Genomic DNA, 15371 nt, shown 5'->3' with positions numbered 1-15371 from the left:
TTCTTAGCCTTTTTAATCTGAGTACCAATTTCCTATTATTCATTTTTATTTTTTGTTACTTTTTTATGATTGGAAAATAATTTCAATTTATTGAAAATTTACCAGCTCTTTATTAGTCTGGAAAGATTAAGCAGCTTCTTCTTTAGCCACATGATCCTTTTTGAATGATCCCATGATAGCTTTCTTCTCCCCTGGAAGCGACCATTGCCAAATTTGAAGGTGGTATCAATAAACTTCAAGTCAATCTTCTCTGGGGCACAACACTTAGTCTGTACCAGCAGAGACTTTTGCAGGGTGAAGACATGCTTCTTGGTCCCCAAAACACAACCTTTGAGCATGATAAAGTCATTGATCCCTTCACGATAGTGGACAAAGCCTCCCAGAGGGTTGATGCTCTTGTCAGACAGGTCATAATCAGCTGATGTTTTGTTTCTGTTCAGCTTGCCATCCTTGATCTGGTAGCCCTGACCAATCTTATAGATCTTTTTGTTATCTCAGCGTGATGGTGGTAGCCCTTCTGACCAACTTGAGCCACAGAGAAGGCCACATGGGCAGGGTGCCAAGCTTTAATACATGCCACTTTACGCAGGCCTCGGTGAGTTTTTCAGGGCAGTTTCTTTGTATGCCAGTGGCTGGTGACCCCTTTGTAACCTGTGTCCTTGGTCACGCCAATGACATCAATCATCTCATCTTGCCCAAACATGGTGGACACAGGCACCTGCTGTTCCAGCTTCTCACGGGCCCAGTCCAGTTTCTCAGACACACTGCCACCATTCACCTGGATCTCCATCAAGTGAGACTTCTTTTGTCTCAGAGGGAACAGGTGCATCTGGGGGTGAGCAATGACTCAGATGTCCTGAAAGAATTTCTTCATGTTGTTGAAGTCTTTCTCCAGCTGCTTCTTGCAGTACTTGGTGAAAGCCTTCTTCTTGAACTTATGCCAGTTTTTATAGAATCACCTCTTACACTCATCACTGATATGTTTAGCAAAGATGGTTTTGAAGCTCCAGAGGCCTCTGGGAGGTTTGTACATAGCCTAGGAAGCCCACAATGACCATGGTGGGGGGGGGTGTCTCCACAATGGTGACAGCCTCGACAACTTCCTTCTTGTCCACCTTTGAGCCAGGTCTGTCCACCTCTTGAACTATGTGGGTCATTCCTGCCTTATAGCCCAGAAAGACTGTCAGGTGGATGGGCTTGCTGGAATCTTTAGGGAAGATCTTCACCTTTCCATGGTGCCTACTGCTTTGCTTTTGAGGCAAGAAGCCCAGAGACCCATGCCTGGAAGTGGAGAACTTCCGGTGAGACATAATGCTACCGCCTCCGAGGTGAGCTGGAAGAGCCCATTAGTCATTTTTACTGGGTTCTTCTCAGACATGAGTATCTGCTTACAAAGCTATGGCTGCCGTCACATTGACCAGCTTCACTAATGAGGCAGGAGGATATCAATTTTATTACTTAAAATTAATGTTTCTGACAGAAGTAAGACTGAGAAAAAGAATTGATTCCTAGAACCAAAATATTACTTGGACTACATACAGGTAATCTACAAGAAACCCATGAAGGTACCAATCAAAAGGAGGTACAAATATCCTGAGAAGCACAGAATTGTGAATCTCCAAGGGTAAAGTTTTAAAAAGGCAATTAGCCAAACTCCTCATGTAATGTGTGAATCACCACTGGAACCCTTATTTCTGATTCTAATATATTAATTGAGGGGGAGCTCATCCTCATCACTTCATGAAATGGCATGTTTCATTGTGGGACAACTTTGATGGTAACAAAGTTCTTTATATTCCACAGACTTCCTAAACAGAAGGGAATGCTTTGTCACCACATGGAAATGAACTTCTGAAAACAATAAATCCTCCCCAACCTGCTCTAGTTGGGCAGAGACTAAAGAGAGCAATTTATAAAACAGAGGCAGATTTATATACATATATACACACAAAAATACACATATAACATGTGTATTTAGTCACAGAAGTCGCTATGTTTCTGAATGTTTTGTTTTATACTGGCTTCTCTTCTCCTTGCCATATACTGACATATACTGATGTGGCAGAGATTTGTTAGATATGATCTTTTCCTCAGAAATCAGATTTTTGACATCCCTTTCATCATATGAAACATAGTAATATATCTTATGATAAAAAGGTCACATGGGCTGAGGGGCACATTTCAAAAACATCTCAGTGACTAACTTACCTGTATAAAAATCAAAATTTCTGAACAGGACTTGTGGACTTAAGTCCCAAACAAAATCAGAAGTCTAAAATATTACTGACAGACAAGACAATCCCACCACCTTTCTTTGCTAACTCTTTATCCTGGAAATTCCTCAGACTTCAAATGTAAATTTTTAGCAGTGGAGTTAAACAGAATTCATTGAATTGTTTTAGCTTTTTATTGAACAAAGAATGAGACTTCTGTTGTAATCCTTGTGCCTTCTACATGAGAGATGCTTGATAAATGTTTGTTAAAATGAGTTGAATTAAGTCCTAAAAACTGTTGATTCTTTTGCATGCTTTTAACTGCAATCTGGCTAAAGGATGCCTCTACTTCCCATTTAAAATTATTCAGATTAATGTTTAGGTCAAGCATGGTTGTCAACAGGTTCATTAATTCATATATTTCTCAATAACAAGACAGATTAAAAATGATTGCTTATAAGAAGGCAGCAAGGTATGCATGCCATCTCTTCACCAGCTCACGTTCAGTTTTTACCTCAAATATCTTTGGCTCTCTTCCAGATTAAATGCCAGTTAGACAGACCTGCCCGCTTAGCCTTTCAAGGCAGATAGCAGCAGTGGTGAGCTCTAATCATTTACAAAGGTCATGATCGGAAGCTAGCCCGTAAGCAGTCATTTAAAATTCGATTGATCCCTATTTGTAGTCAGGGAAAGAAAATGGACATTTCAGCTGTATTGTAATTATGAGGCTTCGAGGCAACTGTAAATAGATGTGCAAATCTAGATACTGGCAAATACCTGGGAGAAGAAATTATTACTCTAGTATAACACAGAGCCAGAAAAGGTTGAAGATAAAATTGCGTATAAAAAAAGATCAATCATCTTTTGGCTAATTTTCTATGCTCACCAACCCATAAGGGTTATCACAATTATCAGAAGTCTGCTGAATACATTAAAGTTAGGGCCAACTTGCTTAAAGTGATCCGTTAAAAAGCCCAAAGCAGAGGGTCTCGCCTTGGTGGAAATTCTCAGACCAAAGGGCCACTGAAATGTCACAGGAGCCATGGGTCAGGAATACTGGAGAATATAAAGGGGCAAATATTATGGTCTATTCATAATCACCACTCTCTGGCTCAGTGACTCAGAGCATCAATGCAGAGCAGTGTAGGGAGGCAAGTATTAACAGAAGCTATATGTACCACAGTTATCTGTGAGAGACTACTTGGGTAGTAGTTCTTCCTCGTGGAGAGACAGCAGAAGCCGCTGGCAGGCTTTCTCAACACAAACTAGCTTTCCCTTGGCAACACCTACCCAGGAGATAAGTGAATTAATGATATGAGGAATGCTGATTTTTTTTTTTTACCAAATAAATAAGCCTGAACTTTAATTTCCTCCTCTGTAAAATGAGGGGATTGACCTAAATGCTTTCCAAGGATCCTTTGAGTTCTGACATTCTCTAACTCTGGTACTATTCCCTTTATCCAATCTACCCTAAAATGCATTCTTTCTCTTGAGCTCCACAGGAAATGCCAAGGCATTATGAAATATAAATATATATATACATATATGTGGGGGGAGCTGTTTTTTACAGCCCCTTTGTACATCCTTCAAACAGACTAGAAACCTAGGAGAAATGAACTTCAACAACTTGAGCCCAGGAATGGGCGAAGTTCAGTAGCTACAAAGGAAGCAGTCTCACAAAGTCAGTGGATTTGAAATCTTAGCCATCTCACAAACTGTGTAAATAGCACTTGTTAATTTAGCAGAGCCTCCATTTTCATAGGTTCACAAACTAACAGAACTAGAAAAGATCTTAAAAACCTCTCATTTCACAGATGGGGAAACTGAGGTCCCCAAAGGGAAAGATCAGAAATAGTGAGTGAATAACAGAGCAATAATTTGAACTCAGGTCTCTAAGTTGAGTATTTTTCTACCAGGTTACAATTTGAGTATATTTTCTGATTTTGTTTGGTTTTTTTGGAAATTTCAATCTTGGAGTCTCCAAGCCTGGCTAGAGCCATTTGCATAGTAACTGGAATTATAGCTTTGATAATACATATTCATCAATGGTAATCATAATTTTTTTCTTGGTTGTTCTAAAGAGAAAGTGAATTCTAATTAACTGACCAATGATCAATGAATGGGGGATTGGAATGACCTGAGAACATTCACTAAAAAAGCTATATTCTCACCCTGGTACATAAACACATAAAGGATGTGTTTGAATGAATAAAGACCATTTATTTTCACATTGCACCTCCTGATGAACCAGACTGACAGACTGGGTCTCAACATTCATGCCTGCATTCATTCATTCAACATACTCCATGGAAAGCACTGTGATCAGTGCTGTAGAAGGTCAAAGAAGATGAAGCCTCGGCCCCTCCACTCAAGGAGAGTGAACACACATGTAGCTAGTTACAAGAGAAGACAAATATGATCATTATCATGAAAGAGGTACACACAAAGCAATACAGGAACTGAAAGGATGGAAAACTGTGATCAAGGAAAGCTTCCTTTTACAAGGAACCTTTGTGGCTGCACTTTGCAGAATTCAAATTGGTCAGCCACTTAGGAATCATTTACAAAGCACTTATCCTATGCTGGTAAAAGAAAAAAAAAGCTAAAAAAAAGCATAAAAGTTTTGGGGGCAAAAAAGAAAAGCTGTCAAGGAGCTCCCATTCCAATAGGGGAGACTGAGAAGAAACAGATATAAAGTAAGATCTGTACAGATTAGATGTGAAATGATCAATCTTAATTATGTATCTTTTTCTTATTGATGTTATTTGCAGTTAATTGATTTTTCCCTGTAATTGCTTATGCTCTCTAACTGCTTCTGTCCTATCAATTGCTTAAATCAGGGTTCTTTGAATTTAATTCAGAATCAGTTGGTCTATAAGTAGTTAAATCAGGTGCTCTTCTGTTAATCACTGATCTATTCTTGCCCCAAGGAATTTATTTGACCCTGGAAAATGCACATGAACAAGGGAGTTGGGCCTAATATCTTTATGCCACCAGGCTATCCTTCAAGGACATCTGGTTTGCTGTCCAAAAGTCAGGCCATTATCAGTGACCTCACAAGTGGACTTGAACAATGAACACTTCTTAGTCACTGGGAAGGAAGAGTGGAGGAGTCATTGCTAGCGCCTGCTACCAAACTTCCAACTAGTCCTGTGGTTCCCTGAATTTGAGCTCAATAATCAATCTTCCTGCTCCCTACGCTTCAGTTATGCCATAATGTTACCTTCCCTGTTTATTCTCTACTCCTCAGAACCCTATAAAAGATAACTGTTTCCCTCATTTGGGGTTTCAGCTTGCCAAAAAAGCTAAGATTCTATTTATTGGTAGATTCACACCTTCCCAATAAATCAATCATATTTTGAACTTCTGTGCCTTAGTTTACCTTATTTTTTAACTGTTACAGATGACAAGTAATCTCAGAGAGGAAAGCACTAGCATCTTGGGCTGGGAAGGGAGAAGCAAGAAAAGCCTCTTGCAGAAAGTGATATTTGAGCTATATCTTGAAGGAATCCAGAGAAATGTGGGAGTAACTTATTCCAGGCATGAGGGGCAGACAGTGCAAAGGCACCAAGAGGAAGATAGTTTTTTAAAAGGTGTGAGGACAGGTTCACTGCAATGGTCACAGCATGAGTAAAGGTGGGGAGAGGGGGTTAGTAAAGGTGGCTATAAGGAAAGTCAAATATGAGGAAATCAAAAAAGGAACGAAGAAAGCAGAGTTAAAATAAGAGAATACCCAACATTTACAAGGTAAATTAAGACAATACTAGCTGACATAAAAACTCAGATCAAATGCAATAGAAACTGCTGATTTTTGTTGTTTTGTTCTTTTAGATGTGTTTGTCTCTTCATGACTCTATTTGGGGGTTTTCTTGGCAATTTGAAAAGGTGGTTTGCCATTTCCTTCTCCGACTCATTTTATAGATGAGAAAACTGAGACAAACAGGGTTAGTGACTTGCCCAGGGTCACACGTCTAGTATCTGAGTCAGGATTTGAACTCAGATCTCCCTGGCTACTGTAGGCCTGGCATATTATCCATTGGGTCACCTAACTGTTCAGACAATACTGATCCCAAATGATTAAAGTCAAAGTCTCCTTCCTTTCTTCTTATTAATAAACAGTAAATAACAAAAGTATAAAGTGTTGCCAAGAACAATTGCCAGCAGTTTTGTTTAACTGGTTTTTTAAGGGGGCACTTTTGCGTTTGGGAGGGAAGGGAAGTTGATGGGATGGACCTGTTTTTCTGAAACAAAAATTATCAATCAAATTATTTAGTAATGTGCATATTGTCAAAAGACACTTTAGCTCTCAGTAATGAACAAGAATACAACTGTAAATGCAGAATTAAAACATTGAGAGCTGCTACCTGCTTTGTGAAGCCTTCCCTAGTCACCTTGGTCAAGAGTGAATTCCCCCTCCTCTGAACACCAAAATGTCCCCAAACATCCCTCTGAAATGACTCTGAAACTGCCCATGTTCCACCAACTTGTAAATGTCAGTTATAGAATTTGAATCAAATCTGGTATTCTTTCCAGTCCATGGAATAGATTATATACAACTTTTTAATCATACTCATATTTGTACATATCATATCCTCTACTAGACTGTAAACTCCTTGAGGATATAACAATATCCTATGAATTTTTGCATTCCCCATAGCATCAGTATAGTGATTTAAATTAATGTATAATTTAATAAATACTGAACATGAGAAAGAAGGAAGAAAAGAAATAAGGAAGGAAGACAGGTAAGGAGAGAAGGAAAGAGGAAGAAAGAAAGGGAAGGAAGAAGGAAAGAAAAAAAGATTTCAAGAGGCATATTCAAGGAAAATGAATAAACAAATTTAGAATTTAATTTATGTGAAAGGGTGAATAATGAAAGATAAAGACTAGAAAGGTAGATTAAAGTTAGATCATGAAGAAAAACCTGAACTCCACGATGAGAAGTCTGTATTTTATCCTGTGGGCAATGGAGAACCTTTGAAGATTTTTGAGTTTCATGACTTTAAGATATCTGGGTTGTAGAAAGATTACTTTTGCCTGAATGTTGTATAGATAAGATTGGGGTGGGGGCTGGGGACACTAAAAGCAGGGAGATCAGGTAGGAGTCTATCAGGAAAATGGAGGTAAGATTTAATAAGGACTCCAATTAGGATGAAGGCAGCAGAAAATAGAATGATGGGGTAGACACTGAAACTCAAACTGAATTCATCATTTCACTTCTTACACATTTTTCTCTTTCAAACTTTCCAATTTCTGTTGAAAGATCTTCCCACTCACTTATCCTTGAACATAGCAGTCATCTTTGGCTTTTCCCCCTACCTGATGGCCACCCCCCATCCCCCAATCCAATCAGTTACCAAATCTGGTCAGTTCTAGTTTGACAAGACCTCTCTCAAGAATTCTTCCCTCTCCTCTCTACCTATATAGGCCCCACCTTAATCTGGCCCACTTTTCACCATCAACTAGATTATTATAATAAATTCTCAAATGGTCTTCCTCTTTTCAATGTCCCTCCTCTTCAATCTGCTCTTTTTTTAAAAAAAATCCTTTCCTTCTGTCTTAGAATCAGTTGATACTAAGTATGGGTTCCAGGACAAAAGAGAGAGAAGAGGTTTGGCAATTGGGGTTAAATGTCTGATCCATAGTCACACACCTACAAAGTATCTGAGGCCACAGTTGAACCCAGGTTCTCCTGACCCCAGGCCTGGCTCTCTATCCACTGAGCCACCTAGCTTCCCTTCCCCTATTTTTCAAACCATTACCTTCCATCTTAGATGCAATACTGTGTATTGATTCCAAGGCAGAAGAGGGGTAAGGGCTAGGCAGTTCAAGTTAAGTGATTTGGTCAGAGTCACACAGCTAGCAAGTCAGAGCTCACATTTGAACCCAGGACCTCCCATTTCTAGACCTGGCTCTCAATTCACTGAGCCACCTTCTTGCCCTTTCCAATCTGTTCTTGCCCAGTTGTCCAAATAAGTTTGATTCTACCATGTTACTTTCCTGTTTAAAAAAAAATTAGTGTTCCCCATTATGGATGAAATAAAATGCAGAGTCCTTAGTCTGACATTTCAAATAACAAGCACTTACTATGTGCCAGGTACTATGCTAAGTGCTCTATAGAGAAAGAAAGGCAAAGACAGTCCCAGCTCTCTAAGAAGCTCACAGTTTTATTAGGAAGACAACATGTAAACTAATATGAACAAGATAAAGACAGGATGATAATCTCAGAAGGAAGCTACTAGAATTAAGGGAAACAAGAAAATACTTCTCATCAAAGTGGGAATTTGAGACTTGAAGGAAGCCATAGCAACTAGGAGATAGACAAAGAAAATTCTAGGAATAGAAGAAAATCATTGAAAAAGCACTTGAGTCTGGAAACTGTAATATCTTGCACAAGGAACAGAAAGGAGGCCAATATCACCAGATAAGAGTACATGAAAGGGTGGAAGGCAATGAGGTAGAAAAGGGCCAGGTGATAAAAGGCTATCAAAGTCAATAGACTAAAGGTAGCAGGGAGCCATTGGTGTTTATTGAATAGGGTATGACATAGTCAGATCACCTAATTATTGTTTTCAGAGCTAGAAGGGATTCATGCCCACATCTCCCAGCTCCAGATATGGCAATCTTCCCATGCAATGCACACTACCTCTTACAACTCTCTTCGTAAAGTGGGTAGTATAGATATTATCAAGCCCATTTTAGGGATGGAGAAATTATGGCTCAGAAAATCTGAGTAACTTTCTAGTCACTAGTAAACATCCTTTGGCTAGCAAATGTCAGATGTGAGATTTGAACCAATTCTAATATTCTTTCCATTACATAACACTGTCTCATAAAGATTAATAAGACCTGTCCCCTAAACTCAGGGGAGCTGACAATCCAGTGGGGGAGATAAGACATGTATAGCTGGCCAGAATTTATAATATTTAAATTTCAAAAGGATTTTTTTACTTACTCTATTAAACAAAATGCCTACAAAGTCCTTCATGAGGCTAATAACAAGTGCACCCTTGGTACATATAAAAATAGCTTTCAAAAAATAGCTAAAATTTAAAATGAAAAATTATTGAATCAAGAACATGCTCAGATAATTTTAAAGCAAAGCCTGTCTTAAGTTATCCAATTTCATAACCCAAATTGATCCACAGGAGGAAAAATACACTCTTCATCAATCAAACTTCCACATGTAGAACTGAATTATGTTCCACAAACCTTCAACTGGGAGATTCATCACCAAACTCAAGAAAAAGAAGAGATAACTTTTAATGATAGCAAAACTATTTAAAACCAATTTCCAGCTACTGAAAAGTTCTGGTTATCACAAATGTTTCCTAAATCTACAGAGATTACCAGCAGAATCAGGGCAAGAAAATAATGTTAAAGTCATGAATCTGAAAGACCAGTGATGCCTTTGACAGAAAGAGAACAATTGGGGGAAAGGCATGGGGCAAAAGATAAGAAGTTCTGTTTTAGACAGAACAGTTTAAGACAAATTGTTTCAGGGACATCCGGTTTGAAACGTCCAGTAGACAATTGGGAAGGTGGACTAAAGCTCAGGAGAGAGAGTGGAGCTGGTTGCATCTACCCACAAATACACATATATGTATGTATTTATATATGTGTATATATAGGCATGTATAGTTGTTGTTTATCCTTTAAATTGCTCATGAATTGGATTTAAGTGAGGCAGAGTTGCACAAAATCCTCATTTTCACTTTCTTCCAGTCATCCAAGCCCAGTGGCAAGACAAAAGTCAGGATGACTGTCAATGGCCTGGGACGTAGCAGATTGACATGTTCAATGTCTAACCAAGCTCCTACACAGCACCTGCTTCAGCTGCCTTCATGACCCCTGGAATGAATTGTTCTCATCCACCCATTCTACAGAAGGAAAGTCTTCACATGCTTGGAGAAGACCTCCCCCTAACTCACCATCAGGTTGGGGGCTGTCAGTTACTCTCAACCTGGTTTAGCCTATCTGCTGAGACAGTTATTGGGTGTTAGCATCCCGGGGATGCTGCAGCTTCTCGGAGCCACAGGTGAGAGCTAGGAGACAGGTGGATAAGCATCCCAGAAAAGGGCTCAACAAGCCTTTGTACTAGCGATTCTGGCTCTTTCTGAGCATGCCATACACTACACGTCTGTATCTATCGATCAGTCTAATAGGTAGAGAGAGCTAGAAATTTGTATGTGCCATCCACATAGAATTAAACCCAAAGGGAGCTGCTGATAATTGATTGAGGGAGAGAATGTAGTAGAGGAGAAGAGGCCCATGACAGAACCTTTGGGAATCCCTACAGCTAGGCGGTGTGAAATGGGTGGTGGTGAATGAGGCAAGGAGGCAGAGAAGGAGCAGAGGACCAGGGAGAGGGCCAAACATGTCAGGAAAACCCAGGGAGAGTGGCCAGTAGGTGAGGTTAATCAGCAACTTCAAATGCAGTAGCCAGGTTGAGAAGGGGGAGGACTTGAGAAAAGGTGTTAGAGCTGGCACTTATGATTGCTCACTTTGGAAAAAAACAAACAAACAAAAAAGCACTTTCAGTTGAGTAATGAAGTTGAGAACCAGGCTTGGAAGGATTGAAGAGAAAATGAGAGGAGAGAAAGTAGCAAGTGGAGACAACTTTTTCAAGTATGTGTTGAAATCTATTCTGGCCCACTTCAGTATTCAGGTAGACATTTACAAGACACACTAAGAGTCAGTGTACTATTCCATTTACTTTTTAGTTAAAATACTCTAACGAGTAGGTAATTTTGTCAAACAGAATGCTCATAAATAATCCATTAGAAGATCTAATATTAACAGTGTCTCCAAAAAGGAGAGAATTTGTTCCCCGTGTTTTTTTCCCAACCTGAACAAACAAGGTCCTTGATTTTAAAATAAATACCTAGAAAAACCTCATCCAGAAAGTGCTCTGTTTTAGCATTAGATTGATCTATGAAAAGTACCTTTTGGGAATACATTTTCTATGACCCAATCAAAATAAACAGTTAATTGATGAATTAAGCAAGTAGGATACCTGTTAACTACACACACACACACACACACACACACACACACACACACACACACACACACCTGATAGAATATGTTATCAGTGAACTGATGTTAGGCAATTAACAAGTTTCTGCTCTATTAAATACATGTTACATCACTATCACAACGAAGCAGCTGTAAGAAAGAGTAATTTCTCCATTCTATTTCTAACACAGTAGCATTTTGAGCTGATCTATTTGGGGCATATCTGAACAAGTAGCATTTTGAACTTAACCTAGGTTCAATTCTTGTCTCTGGCAACTTACAAGTTACCCAGATATGGACCATGCTGAACCCCTTGGGGCTCCCTGGCAACTCCCTAAAACTCTCCTTTGCAGAGGAGTTCCAGGTTGCATTTTTTTAAAAAAATCTTTATTTTATTCCAATAACAAATGCACACATAAGTTTTCCAGATCCACATTATCACCTTTCTTTCTTCCCTTCCCCTTCTGGGAGCTGACAAGCAATTCAATCTGGGTTATACATGTACTATTGCACAAAATGTATTTCCATATTATTCATTTTTGTAGTCAATAATCTTTTAGAACCCAAACCCCCAAAATATACCTAAACAAGCAAGACATCATACTTTTTTTCATTTGTGTTTCTGCTTCCACAGTTCTTTCTCTAGAGGTGGATAGCATTCTTCTTCATAAGTCCCTCAGAATTATCCTGGATCATTGTGTTGTTGTAAGTAGCAAAGTCTATCACAGCTGATCTGATCGTTCCACAATGTTTCAGTTACTGTGTACACTGTTCTCCTGGTTCTGCTTATTTCACTCCACATCAGTTCATGGAGGTCTTCCCAGTTCTCAGGTTGCATTGTTGAAAGAAGCTTATTTAAAGGAAAGACTTCAACAATAATAGGTCCAGACCAACATACAGCTTCCTTCAAAAAGTCAATCATCTTAGCTACAGAAAGTATCCATACTAACGATGATTATGAAAATGAGAGGTATGAAAGTGGCTTAAATATTGTTTATGAACATATTTTCTGAAGGACTGTAAGTGGCACTTCAAAACCCAAGAAGCAAAAAAGGAAAATGACTCCACTAGTTCCCCATTGTTCTCTTCCTATCTTTGCCTCTTAGAATACTCAGTTTTGCTTCAAGGTTTAGCTTAAAAGTCGCCTCAGGCAGGGTTGTGCCTTTTTTGTGCCATTTGACCAAAGGATAAGGGGAGAGAGAAATGTATGAAGTAATTCACATTCACTTTTAAGCTTAATCTCTCTTGTTAACACTTTCCATAACTGGAGGAAGAAACAATAGATCAAGCCCTAATATTTGGGGTGATTTGTAAATTTCTGAGTATAAACACTCAAAGTGAAAATTTAACAATGGGCTCTTATAGGTGGTTAAAGTGGGTTCCAGCACACCTTTGCCTCTAGGTAAGTATTTTCTTATCTGTGCTTATCTCCTTCTACCAGGGGGTAGTATTCTATCTCTTTTCAAATTATCTTGTATCAATTTATCTGTGAATGCATGTATTTCCCTAATATATGCAAGAATTTCTGTAGAATAGGACTCTTTGTTTTTAATTTATTGGGGCTTGGAGATGGCTTGAGGCCTAGAATAAGGAAGACCCCTGAGTTCAAATCCAATGTCAGATACTTACTACTTGGCATGACTGGGCAAGTTAAATTAACCTCTGCCTCAATTTCCTCATCTCTAAAATGGGGACAATAATAGCACCAACCTTCTAGGACTGTTGTGAAGAGCAAATGAGCTAATAGTTTTGGCACAGTGCCTGGCACGTAGTAGGTGCTACACAAACGTGTGCTATTATTATCACCAGCGCCTAGTACATATTTAATTTAAATGTTTCTGAATGGATTTGAGTTGAAAACTAAATTCATTTCTAGCTGATTCGGAACAAGTGAATTTTCAGTGTTTCCCAATACGTACATGGTCTGCATAATAGTAAACATATACCGATGTACCCAGAGATGTCTGCATTGGTATAGGCTCATAGTTTATTTAAATACTTTCCCCCCATTATGTTAATTATTATTATGGTCTATGTGATTAATGGTTCTTAGAGATGAGGAAACTCCCTTGTCTTGCCTTGTTTAATTTAATTTCAATTTCTGCTTACACAGCACCTAGACAGCCAAACTGCTGTATCTCACTGGATATGAGTATCATAAACTTCCATGAGAAAAGAATCATAGGGGAGAGAGCATTCATTTGTCCATTCTATTCCCAGTGCTTCCTGTAGACTGTAGAGGAATTCCAAGACACTGGGCATCATCTTCCTACAGAAAATTTAGAAGAATTTGCCAAACTGTCTCTACACAGAAGGCAAGGAGTAACCGAGGACAACCCAGCATTTTATTGTTATCCAAGCAGTGATGGACCCCTCGGGAACATTTACAGGAGGCCGTGACCAAGAGTCACAAAGGATGAAAAGGCACAGATACGGATGGTTCAGGCTCCGAATTGCTGAGCATCACAAGATCACAGATCAGTAGAAGCACATTTGGCCTAAACAAGTAGAGACAGCATTATGTTTAAACTGTTTAACAAAATTTTGAAAACATAAGTCATTATTAACTTGTTCCATGAGCATATTATTAAGTTCCATGGAGTATCAGGAGAAAATCTAATTAGTCCGTGTCCTCTAGATGCTAGCAGTCTAGTAAGAGAGATCAATCATAAATACATAGTATGATCATTAACTTCTAAGTGCTAGATTTAGAGTTTTTTGAAAGAAACATTAAAGGTGATCTAATCTAACACCCTCGTTTTACAGGTAAGGAAACTGAGGCTCAGAAAGACCATGCAGGAACAGTCAAGATTTGAATATGTTATCTGATTGTAAATACAGTACTCATTTTGCATGAAAAGATAAGAGAAATCACAAGGAAACTACCAAGTAAATGGCACAGATAGTACCTAAATTTGAAGAAGGATGACAAATTATGGAATAGAATGGTCTGGGAAAGCTTCATAAAGGAGGAAAACGTTATTGGGAAAAGCTATAGGAAATTAATGCTTAATTATTAAATTTTGATTATTTTAAATTCTATTTTATTTCTTGATCTCTTTCTTTTCTGGGAAATAATGAGACCAAGTCAAACTCCATGACAGAGAAACCAGAAGAGATTTCTATGCAATTCAATAAGCATTTTTTTTTTTAAATTAAGCCCTTATTATTTGCAAGGTCCTAGGCACTGGAGATTTAATGCCAAAAATGAAATAGACTCTACCCTAAGGATCTTACTTTCTTCTGGAGGCATAGAATATGTAAACAGTTAAATAAATACAAAGTCATTTCAGATGGGAAACTCCCTAACAACCAGGGGAAATTTACTTGTTGGAAGTGGATTTTGAGTTGATCTTTGAAGGGAGCTAAGGATTCTTGGATTGGTGGTGCAGTAGGCAAAGAGGATTCTGGAAGAACTGGGTTTAAATTTGGCCTAAAACTAGCTGTGCAATCCTGGGCAAGTCACTTAACCCTGCTTGCCTCAGTGTTCTCATCTGTAAAATAAATAAGTTAGAGAAGGAAATGGCAAACCATTCCAGTATCAGTGCCAAGAAAACTAAAATGGGGGTTCATGGAGAGTTGAACATAACTAGAACAACTGAACAACAAAAGATTACTAAAAATTTGTGCATGTGTATGTGTATGTGTATGTGTGTGTGGGGGGGGAGGTGGGGGTGGTTGTGTGGGCTTTAGGCATGGAAGGCAGCTTGTATGAAGGTATAAAAGGGAAGTTGTGTAAAGGGAACAACAAACAGGTCAGTTTAGCTAGGATGTAGAGTGTGAAATGGGAAGTAATGTGAAACAAGTCTGGAAAGATAAGTCCAAGTCAGATTATGAAGGGCATTACAAGTCAAACAGTCCAACACAATATTCTGTAGTTGATCCAAGAGGATATAGGGAACCACTACAAATTCCTGAATAGAGGGAGAAATACAGGGAGAAAGCTTTGTCTCAGAAATATCAACTTGGCAACTGTGTGGTAGGTGTTTTGGGGAGGAAGAAAGACTGAAGGGAAGCAGGGGCAATAATTAGGAGCCAGGAGAGAGATGATTAAGACAGAATTAGGAAGATGGCTAGGTGAGCAAGGAGGCCAAGATTAGAAGAGAGGCTGTGAATAGAATGAACAAGATAGGCAAATGA

At 38.8% G+C, this 15371-nt stretch overlaps 1 long non-coding RNA gene and 1 pseudogene across 1 annotated transcript in view; both read right to left on the bottom strand.

Moving 5' to 3' along the window:
• The window catches only part of LOC130453527 (uncharacterized), a 192697-nt gene that overhangs the window by 42478 nt on the left and 134848 nt on the right, over window positions 1–15371 (bottom strand). The gene's annotated exons all lie outside the window — the stretch shown is intronic.
• On the bottom strand, window positions 127–6562 carry LOC130458285 (60S ribosomal protein L3-like; annotated as a pseudogene).

Source organism: Monodelphis domestica, chromosome 1 (assembly GCF_027887165.1).
Source record: "Monodelphis domestica isolate mMonDom1 chromosome 1, mMonDom1.pri, whole genome shotgun sequence".
Taxonomy (NCBI): Eukaryota; Metazoa; Chordata; class Mammalia; order Didelphimorphia; family Didelphidae; genus Monodelphis; species Monodelphis domestica.
The sequence above is the reverse complement of the archived record's forward strand: the minus strand, read 5'-3'. Positions and strand labels throughout refer to the sequence as shown.